The sequence below is a fragment of the Pinus tabuliformis genome, chromosome 8 (genome assembly GCF_031772625.1).
Source record: "Pinus tabuliformis cultivar Carrire ecotype Pingquan chromosome 8, CPIR1, whole genome shotgun sequence".
In the NCBI taxonomy this organism is placed as follows: Eukaryota; Viridiplantae; Streptophyta; class Pinopsida; order Pinales; family Pinaceae; genus Pinus; species Pinus tabuliformis.
Window position 1 is genome coordinate 1,712,858,726 of NC_142294.1, and position 9,697 is coordinate 1,712,868,422.

Below are 9,697 nucleotides of genomic sequence, written 5' to 3' on the forward strand. Positions count from 1 at the left end.
ATCTGAGGAAGTTGGTCTTTTTGCAAACTCCTGAATTACATTCCAAACAGGTGACCTGGGGAAAATCGTCATAACTTTCTCTCTGAGCATTGGATTGAAATTTCGTAAGAAGATATAGAAAGAGGACGGACTGTAGTTTCTTGTATATCTTTTTCAGAGCCAGAGGTCGAAACAGGGACACGTGGAACATCGTACAAGTTCGCTCTACTGAACTAGTCTATAATCAGGTCACTGTGGGAGATTTGACATAACTCTTCCTTGGAGAATCCAATTGGGATCAGACTGGTGGCATTGGAAAGAGGACACAGAGGGCTACTACAAGTCGCAATTTCAGAACAAGATGATCAAAAATTACAAAGATGCATCAGAGGCAATATCGAGCTCCTACAAAGTGAAAAAAGGTGTGTAGATTTTTTTAAATTTTTGCTTAAGCTTGGTCTGAAAAATTATTTTGAAGGAATTCAAAGGGCATAGTAGAGAATTTTTATCGGTAACTGATGCCCAGAGGAAAGAAAATGCAACACCTAGTAAGCAACCTGAAAGTAGTAGCATGACTCATGAAGAAGACGAAGAAATTCTACATGATATATCAAAATTACAAGACCAAGTGCAACAAATGTCAGTCCCACAAAATCTAACAAAAGATAAGATAAATGGCATGGAATCTAAGATAAAGGGTGTGGAAGCTAAGATGAAATGCATGGAAGCTAAGATGGATGATTGGAAGACAGATTTGAAGACAGACATGGAAGAATTGAAGATAAATATGAATAAGTTGCTACAAGAAATGGTCACTAATGGTGAAAGGGTAGTAAAGGAAACTCATGATGAGAACAAAAGAAATGTTAATCATGATTCCATAGATCCTAATGTTGGATCGAAGACCCACCATATTCCAAAAATTGATATGAGGAAGTTTGATGGCAAGGATCCCACAACATGGATATTACAGATGGAGCAAGTTTTTTATCTCAATAATGTGCAAAACACACAAAAGGTACGTATTGCAACTTTATATTTGGAACCAAATAATTTTGTATGGTATCAATGGCTTTGCTCTCGTAAAAAAATTATTACTTGGGTAATTTTTACGGAATAATTGACATCACATTATGTGGATACAAAAAGCAACACTTTTTTTAGCCAATTGATAAGTCTCAAACAAAAGGGTTCAATAATGGAGCACATTGAGGAGTTCCAAAAATTGAACATAAGGGTAAAAAATATTCCAGAGGAGAATAGGATTGATGTGTTCATAGGGACTTCAAAGGATAATATCAACATGATGTTCGTCTTTGGGAACCTGATTCATTAGAGAAGGCATTCAGGTTAGCAAGAAAAATGGAAAGAAAAATTATGGCAATCAGGAAGCACACCACTCACAACTATAAAGATGCAAGTGGTTTTGCCCCTAGTCTTCCACAACCTATAAGGTTGACACCACAAAAATTGGAAGAAAAAAGAGAAAAAGGGCTTTGTTATAGTTTTGATAGCAAATACACTAAAGGTCATAAGCGTGTCGAGAAGAAATTATTATACATAGATTGTGAAGAGGAAGAGGAAGAAATGTCAAAAGAAGAGGATATACTCCAGGAACAAAGCCTAGAAAAAGAAGAAATGAATCCAACCATATCTTGTAATGCATTGGCGGGAATTACCACTCCTCAAACCATCAAGATAAAAGGACAAATCAAGAAGAAAAAGGTAATAGTGTTGATTGATTCAGGAAGTACCCACAATTTTATTCATTGTAAGGTAGCAAAAGAATTGAATTGCTTCTTATATCTAGCACCAGAGTGTCAAGTGATGGTTGCAAATGGAGGAACAACAAATTGCTCAAGAAAGTGCCATAATATCAAGCTATCCATGGGAGAATATGTATTGACTAGCCCAATGCTTTCCATTCCAATGGGAGGTGCTGATGTTGTACTAGGAGTCCAATGGCTACAATCCTTGGGTACAATATCTTTTAATTTTCAAGAACTTTTCATGAAATTTTCTGTGGAAGGAAAGGAAGTTGAATTAAGGGATATTGCAGGGAAACCAGGAAAGATAATCAGCTCTAACGGTATGACAAAGCTTCTAAAAAGGGAACAAAGAGGTGTAATTGCACAATTATGTTCGCTAGATGTTTCCACATTGGAATCATCTATTTCTCCAGACCTCCAAAAAGTCTTGGACAATCATTCCAAGGTATTTGAGACTCCCAAAGGTCTCCCACCTATTCATGATCATGATCATGCTATTCATCTGATTCCAGGAAGTGTTCCTCCAAACATCAGGCCGTACAGATATCCCTATGCCCAAAAGAGTGAAATTGAACGTATGGTTGCAGAAATGCTAGAGGCTGGTATAATTCAACCGAGTCAAAGTTCTTTATCTACTCCAGTAGTATTGGTGCACAAGAAGGATGGATCATGGCGCATGTGTCTGGATTATAGGGAGCTCAAAAAGCTCACTATTAAGGATAAGTTTCCCATTCCTGTCATTGATGAATTACTGGATGAATTGCATGGATCAATTTACTTCACCAAGTTGGACCTTCGTTCAGGATATCATCAAATCAGAATGAATATTGAAGACATTCCAAAAACAACATTTAGAACTCATGAGGGTCATTATGAATTTTTGGTCATGCCTTTTGGCCTTACCAATGCACCTTCAAAATTTCAAGGTTTGATGAATTCAATTTTCAAACCATTCCTTAGAAAATTTGTGTTAGTATTTTTTGATAATATACTAATCTACAGCAAGTCTTGGAAGGATCATGCTGAACATGTTGACAGGGTGCTACAACTATTGGAGGAGAAACAATTATATGCAAAAAGATCCAAATGTTTCTTTGGAGTACAAGAGGTGGAATATCTGGGTCATATTGTATCTCATGAAGGAGTTAAGGTAGACCCTAGCAAAATTAAAACCATTAAGGAATGGAAAATTCCCACATCCATAAAGCATCTGCGAGAATTTCTCGGGTTGACAAGGTATTATCGAAAGTTTGTTAAGAATTATGGGAGAATAGCGGAACCTCTAACAACATTATTGAAGAAAGATGCATTTTCATGGACTCCAGAAGCAACAAAGGCATTCAAACATCTTAAAGAGGCAATGTGCCAAGCACCGGTCTTAGCTACACCGGACTTCACAAAAACCTTTATTGTGGAATGTGATGCTTCAGGAAATGGAATTGGTGTTGTTTTAATGCAAGATGAAAGACCCACTGCTTTTGAAATTCGTCCAATCAAGGGAAAGTTTTTACACAAAGCTATTTATGAGAAGGAAATGTTGGCAATACTCCATGCACTTAAGAAATGGCGACCCTACCTAATAGGAAGACACTTCAAGGTAAAAATGGATCATGATAGCCTTAAATACTTTTTAGAACAAAGATTATCCTCTGAAGAGCAACAAAAGTGGGTCACAAAGATGTTGGGTTATGACTTTGAAATCATCTACAAAAAAGGGAAGCAAAATGTGGTGGCAGATGCACTCTCAAGAAAGGATGAGGATGTGGAAGCATTGTTGTGCTCCATTTCTATTATCCAACTAGATTGGATAAACGAGGCAAGTGAGGAATGGAAGAATGACGAAGAAGTATGGGCACTTATTCGAAAGTTACAACAAGATTCCAGTATGTCTGATACATTTAGCTAGAAAAATAATTTGTTATGGTACAAAGATCGCTTATACCTCTGTAAGAATTCCCAGCTAAAACAAAAGATTCTTATGGAATTGCACAATTATCCCTTAGGAGGGCACTCAGGATTTTTAAAATCTTACCACAGGGTTAAGAAGGAATTTTTTTGGGATGGCCTTAAATCAGATATTCAGAAGTTTGTGGCGGAATGTTTGGTTTTCCAACAAAATAAAGTTGAAACAATTAAGACACCAGGTCTATTACAACTTTTATCCATTCCAAGCCAATGTTGGGAGGAGGTTTCAATGGATTTTATCACAAGTTTACCCAAGTCTGAGGGAAAGAGTGTCATCATGGTGGTAGTTGACAGACTTACCAAGTATGCACACTTGTGTGCATTATCGCATCCATTTAAAGCCAGTACAATTTCTACTGCATTTATGGAAACAATTCAAAAGCTAGATGGAAACCCAAAGATTATTGTAAGTGACAGAGATCCCATTTTCACTGGAAATTTTTGGACAGAATTATTTTCTTGTCTTGGTACTCAGTTAGCTCATAGCTCATCTTATCATCCTCAATTTGATAGTAAAGAAATGTTTGGAAGGATATCTTCGTGGCTTTGTATCTGATAAACAGACACAATGGGTGAAATGATTGCCTCTAGCTGAATGGTGGTATAACACTTCCTTCCATACAGCAACAAAACTGACCCCATTTATGGCACTTTATGGGTATCAGCCACCATCCATCACATCATATTTAAGAGAAAATTCTAAGGTTCAAGCAGTGGAACATCACATCGAACATCAACAACAAGTCCTCCAACTCTTAAAGGATAACCTCGTGTTGGCACAGAATAGAATGAAACAACAAGCAAATCAATATCGTAGCGAAAGAAGTTTTGATATAGGTGATTGGGTATTCCTACGGCTACAACCATATAAGCAAATGTCCCTCAAGCAAGCTAAGAAGGATAATAAATTATCACCAAAGTATTATGGTCCATACAAGGTGTTGCAAAAGATTGGTACTATGGCATACAAATTGGAGCTTCCTGCAGCTTCTCGATTGCACCCAGTTTTCCATGTTTCATGTTTAAAGAAGGTTATAGGCGACAAGCTCCCAGTTCAAACAATATTGCCAGAACTTGACGAGGAAGGAAAAATTATATTGGAATCGGAAGCAGTCACAGAAACAAGAACTCGACAGCTACGAAATCGATCAATTTTGGAGTATCTTATCAAGTGGAAGAACTTATCCGCTGAAGATTCCACATGGGAGGATGAGAATTTTATACAGAAGCATCCAGAACTTCTCAAGCATTGAGGACAACACTTTTTTGAAGGAGAGGGGCATGGTGGGTCCCTATAATACTAGTGATTACCCCATTACTATTATAGTTGTACCCCTTAGTAATATTTTTGTGCCCTATTATCCCCATATTGTTATTACTATGCCCCATAGAATCCCTCTATTGTTATTTTTGTGGCTTTATATTATTATTTTTAGGTCGGCTGGGTTATATTGTGACTCCTTATATTCCTATATATAGAAAGGAGGTTTTGTCATTTGAATCATCCAAGAATTGTTCATTTATGTAATGTGAAGGAGGTTTCCCCCTCAAAGAGGCTGAATTCTAAGGCATTGATCTATCTTTTCTATCTTTTTCTTGAGCTGGTTTCATAACAATGAGCTAGTTGATGTTTCCACCACCGGGGATGTTTGTTGGCTGGCTATCTTTTCCCCTTTTAAACTTTCAGTTGTTTCTTCAAAGATTTCCTCTTCTGACAGAGGATTGAGTCTTTTCCTTTTTTCCCTTGGTTGTTTTGCAGGCCCACTCATAGGTGTGGCTTCTTCCCTATCTCTTTTCTTGCCTCTTTCCTCATTTAGAGGAGTCTGTAATGCAGGAATCTCTGCTTCTTTGGTTTGGACCGGAGGAATTTTCCCCTACTGATCAGTCATTGCTTGTTGCTCTGTGTTTGCCACTTCCTTGCCCTTAGAAGACCCTGTAACTGTTGCGTTGGTTTCTTGTACAGGCTACTGTGAAGTTCCAGCAGAGGATGTACCCACTCCGGTTTGGTGAGGCAGCTTGAAAGATACCTGTCCAAAAGAGTCCAGGTCAAGGGTCTTTTCAAGATATTTCATAGCTTTTTCCATCTTTTCTTGTTCAGTAATTTCTTCTATTAATGTACCCTCTACCCACTCATCTTGATTAGCAAACTGTTCAATTTCAGGGATCCTATGATGTATATAAGTTGATAGCCTGTTTCTTACTTTTCTGTCACTTATAAAGCTATTTGGGTCATATGGAACCCACTAGAAACTTTTCTTCAATTTAAGTTCTTCCCCTAATATCTTATCAACATCTTCCCATGCCTCCCTCTTATGGATGATAAAAGGGCCTAACTGGTTTTTTATTCTCAGCTGAGCCTTTTTCTTTGCATTGCAAAAGTGGGTTAAATCTACATTGATAAGCTGCCTGAAATACTCCAGTGCAAATAGTCTCATGGGCACATATTTGGGCAGCTTGAAAGGGCACAGTTCACAGCCATATATTCTGATTTCTGTATGATTTTGGTAGAGGTACCAATCACCTATCTTGTATTGTCTGGAAAGCTATAGAATCTTCTTTATATCACTAGAGAGCCTAGGAGGAGGAGCTCCTATCAATGGAGTGGAGGTTGGATGTACAAACAAGTCAATGAATTCACAGTAGGTATAAGGGGATTCACAAACACTGTGGAAGACCGAGGTCCAAAAGATCACAGACCTCTGCTCTCCTTTGGAATCCAATTTCCTGATGGGAAATGAAAAGCTGTCTGGGTGATAATATAGCAAAAGGTGGTATATGAATGAGGTGTACTTGAAGACTCCTTCTCTGTCCAAATTTATGAATTGCTCATTGATTTTATTGGCAATGAAAGAGGCATAATCATATTTGACAGCAGGGGGCTGTCCTAGAGTATACATTAACAACATAACTAAGATGGTCTCATCAACATATTCACTAGTTTTGAATCCCAAGATAAAGGATATCATGTCAAGAATAAGCCTGCCTGTTTCAGTGAACCAGGAATGCACATAGGGAGGTGGGCCTTGGGGCTAGCAATCTGGTTTCATGAATAATTGAGCAATCCGGGTTATTTCTGAATTGGGCAATTGAGAGCCTTTCTCAAGCAAAAATCCCATGGAAAGAGGAGCAAGGGGCTGAATGGGATGGAAGTGTAACATCTCATTGATAGATTCAACAGTTATGTAAAAGAGTACAGTTTGGGATGGGGTCATAACTGCTTTACTGACAGGGTCATAGTTGGCACAGCATTGGTGAGTAATATCTGGGAACACATTGACTGAGGGAAGGTAATACCTGGGAAGATTAGATTCCCATATTCCATAGACATCAGAGTTGCTCAAATGACTATTCCTAATTTGGAAAAATGCCTGGAGATGGTTCATATCACCAGATAACTCTTTTATTTGAAAATCTCTGTCAGCCAAGGGTAACCAATCCAAGTCTTTATGAGGCGAATTGAGGGGCACCACGTTTAGGGCTACGAGAGCTTCCATGTTTGGTTCTTGTGTTTTCAAACTGGAGGTCAGGCTTCTGTAGGAAAATGGGCAAAACAATAGTTCTGGGTGTCTTTCTCTGAGAGCTACGGACTAACTTTACTGGAATTTGGCTTTGTTGGGTAAAATTGACCGAGGAAAAATGAAATTACAGGTTCGGGAGGCAAGTTGGGTAAATACCTGTGTTCAGAAGGCAAAACAGTGCAATTCGCAGGTTGGCCGACAAGCTGCAGAGCACGACGTTGAAATTTGTTGGCCGGGTGGTGGACTGGACGCTCGAGCAATCAACCGGACGTGTTTTTCATGTAAACAGGTCAGAGAGAAAATGAATGAAAATGACATTTTTCCCGACAATTTAACAAAATTTGGCTTTGGCGGGTGATTTTGGCATTAATTAGTGGTATGACATCATCGGGATGGGACGTCCTGTTATTTAGCGCAAGAGTGGTAAGTGGTTTCCTCCCGCACAGCTTATGGGATCAAGCAGTTTCAGGCGGGGAGGCAGCAATCACGGCGGGAGCGCGACGCGTGTCCACAGTAAGGGAGCAATACCGTCGACTCCCCGGGCGGTAAACTTTGGAGGCGGAGGGGGTCGCGATATGATCGTGGGCTGTTGGATGAGCGGGCCCAGATCTGATGGCTGACGGAGGTCGGAGATGGTGGGACTATAAGTAGCGGGGCCGATATACTTAAATAATGGTTTTTAATAATATCGGGGGTGGATTTGATTGGTTCGTGGCCAGGTTATTAATTAACCAGATGTTGATTAATTCTTGCGGGCGTGGCGGGTTAGGTTATTTAAAGGTTTCAAATAAACCTTTAAATCCCAATAAGTGGATATATGGTTGTATATTAACCGAGGGCGGGAATATTAGAATATAGGGATTTTAATATATTAATAATACGGGAATGGGTAACTTATACAAGGGATTTATTAGTTTGTTAACATGAAACCTTTTTGAAAGTAAATGGGCGCCAAGTATAATGTTGGAAAACTTAGGCAAAAAGGGAAAACAGGGATTTACACAAGAAATGTGGCTCTTTGCCTAAAGTAAGAATGTGGTTTTACCTAGGCTTTTTATGAAATGAGATGGAGTGATTTAGTGATATTAAGCAGATCTTAATATCCTTGGGGGGGGATTAGTAAGTGATTGGGGAGAAGTGTGAAGGGAAGTTAGTCATGCCTCACTTGAGTTGTACTTGTGATAATAGTAAGATGAACATTTTGAGAGACAAAATCAATCATAAGTTTCTTTCTACAACATCAAAACTGCCTACCCAGCCTATTATGCCTAAAAATTTTTCTTCTTTTTCTTTGGGTGCACTTGGACTGGCAAACCCTCAAATACTTTTCTTTTCTTTACATGATAAGCCTATCTAGATCTGCACTTATTTCTTCCAAGGGCTCAGGTTAAACAGTTGAGCTCCTTTGCTTCTCTACCTACCTACTTATCTGCCAAGTTTAAACAGTTTGGACAGATTTTTATTCTCTATCTCTAAAACAGGAAATTCAAACATGTACTGGCCAATATTAAGTTGTTTGGCCATTCATCAACTACAGCATAAAGTTCAACAAATTGCACATGATACTTTATTTACAAAAAGTGAAGTAGTAGTGGCATTTGGACTTGCACACTTTCCTGGTCCTTTGTTTGGGGTTCATTTCTTTCATTTTTTCTTTTGACCATTTATCTTTTCACCCTTTGATTTTTCTCTTAGGGTATACCCTCTTTTCATTTTTTATTTTTTGACTCTTTAAAAATATGGAAAACCTTTGCAGCTAGAAAAGGTATGAACATATTGCAGAGATAATTCAGTCAATCATGAAATATGACACCTATTAGTATAGGAGCATAACACTGGCTGCACTTGGGGATGGCTTTCCCTGGTGGAAAGTTAAGAACAACAGGTTAGATGGCCTTGTAAACAACTCTTGTTGTACTTCTGAAATCTTCCTTTGTTGTAAGTAAAAAAAAAATTGTTCAAAAGGATTATGTAAAATATATACATTTCTCTTGAGATGAAAACAAAAATAGTAAAATTCCTTCACTGTTTCTCAAAACTTTCTGCCCATTCCTTTCTATTCTTATTGCTGTAAAAAGTTGCAGAAACTGAATTTCGCTATGTACAAGTTAGAGTCCTAATATATCAACAAACTAGATCAAAATAGTGTTTCAGCATTCGACCATTCACTGGTCCATCTTCTGCTTCTGTACCATCCAAGCTTTTTAGAAAGTAAGTATTGTTTCCTTGTGAAGCCTGTATAATAAAAGGTCTTTTCCATAGGAAGTCAAACTTCCCATGTGTTATAGACATTTTTGGGCACTGCAACCCCATTCATATATGTCCATAAACCAAGGGCTTCTAAGTCCCTAAAAGTGTTGTTTCATGCCCTAAAGGAACAAGGTCAGCTAATTACATCATCTCCCAGAAGTTCTCCACAAGAAACTACTCAGAACTAGTCAAAACTGGACCATACAGGTTGCTCAG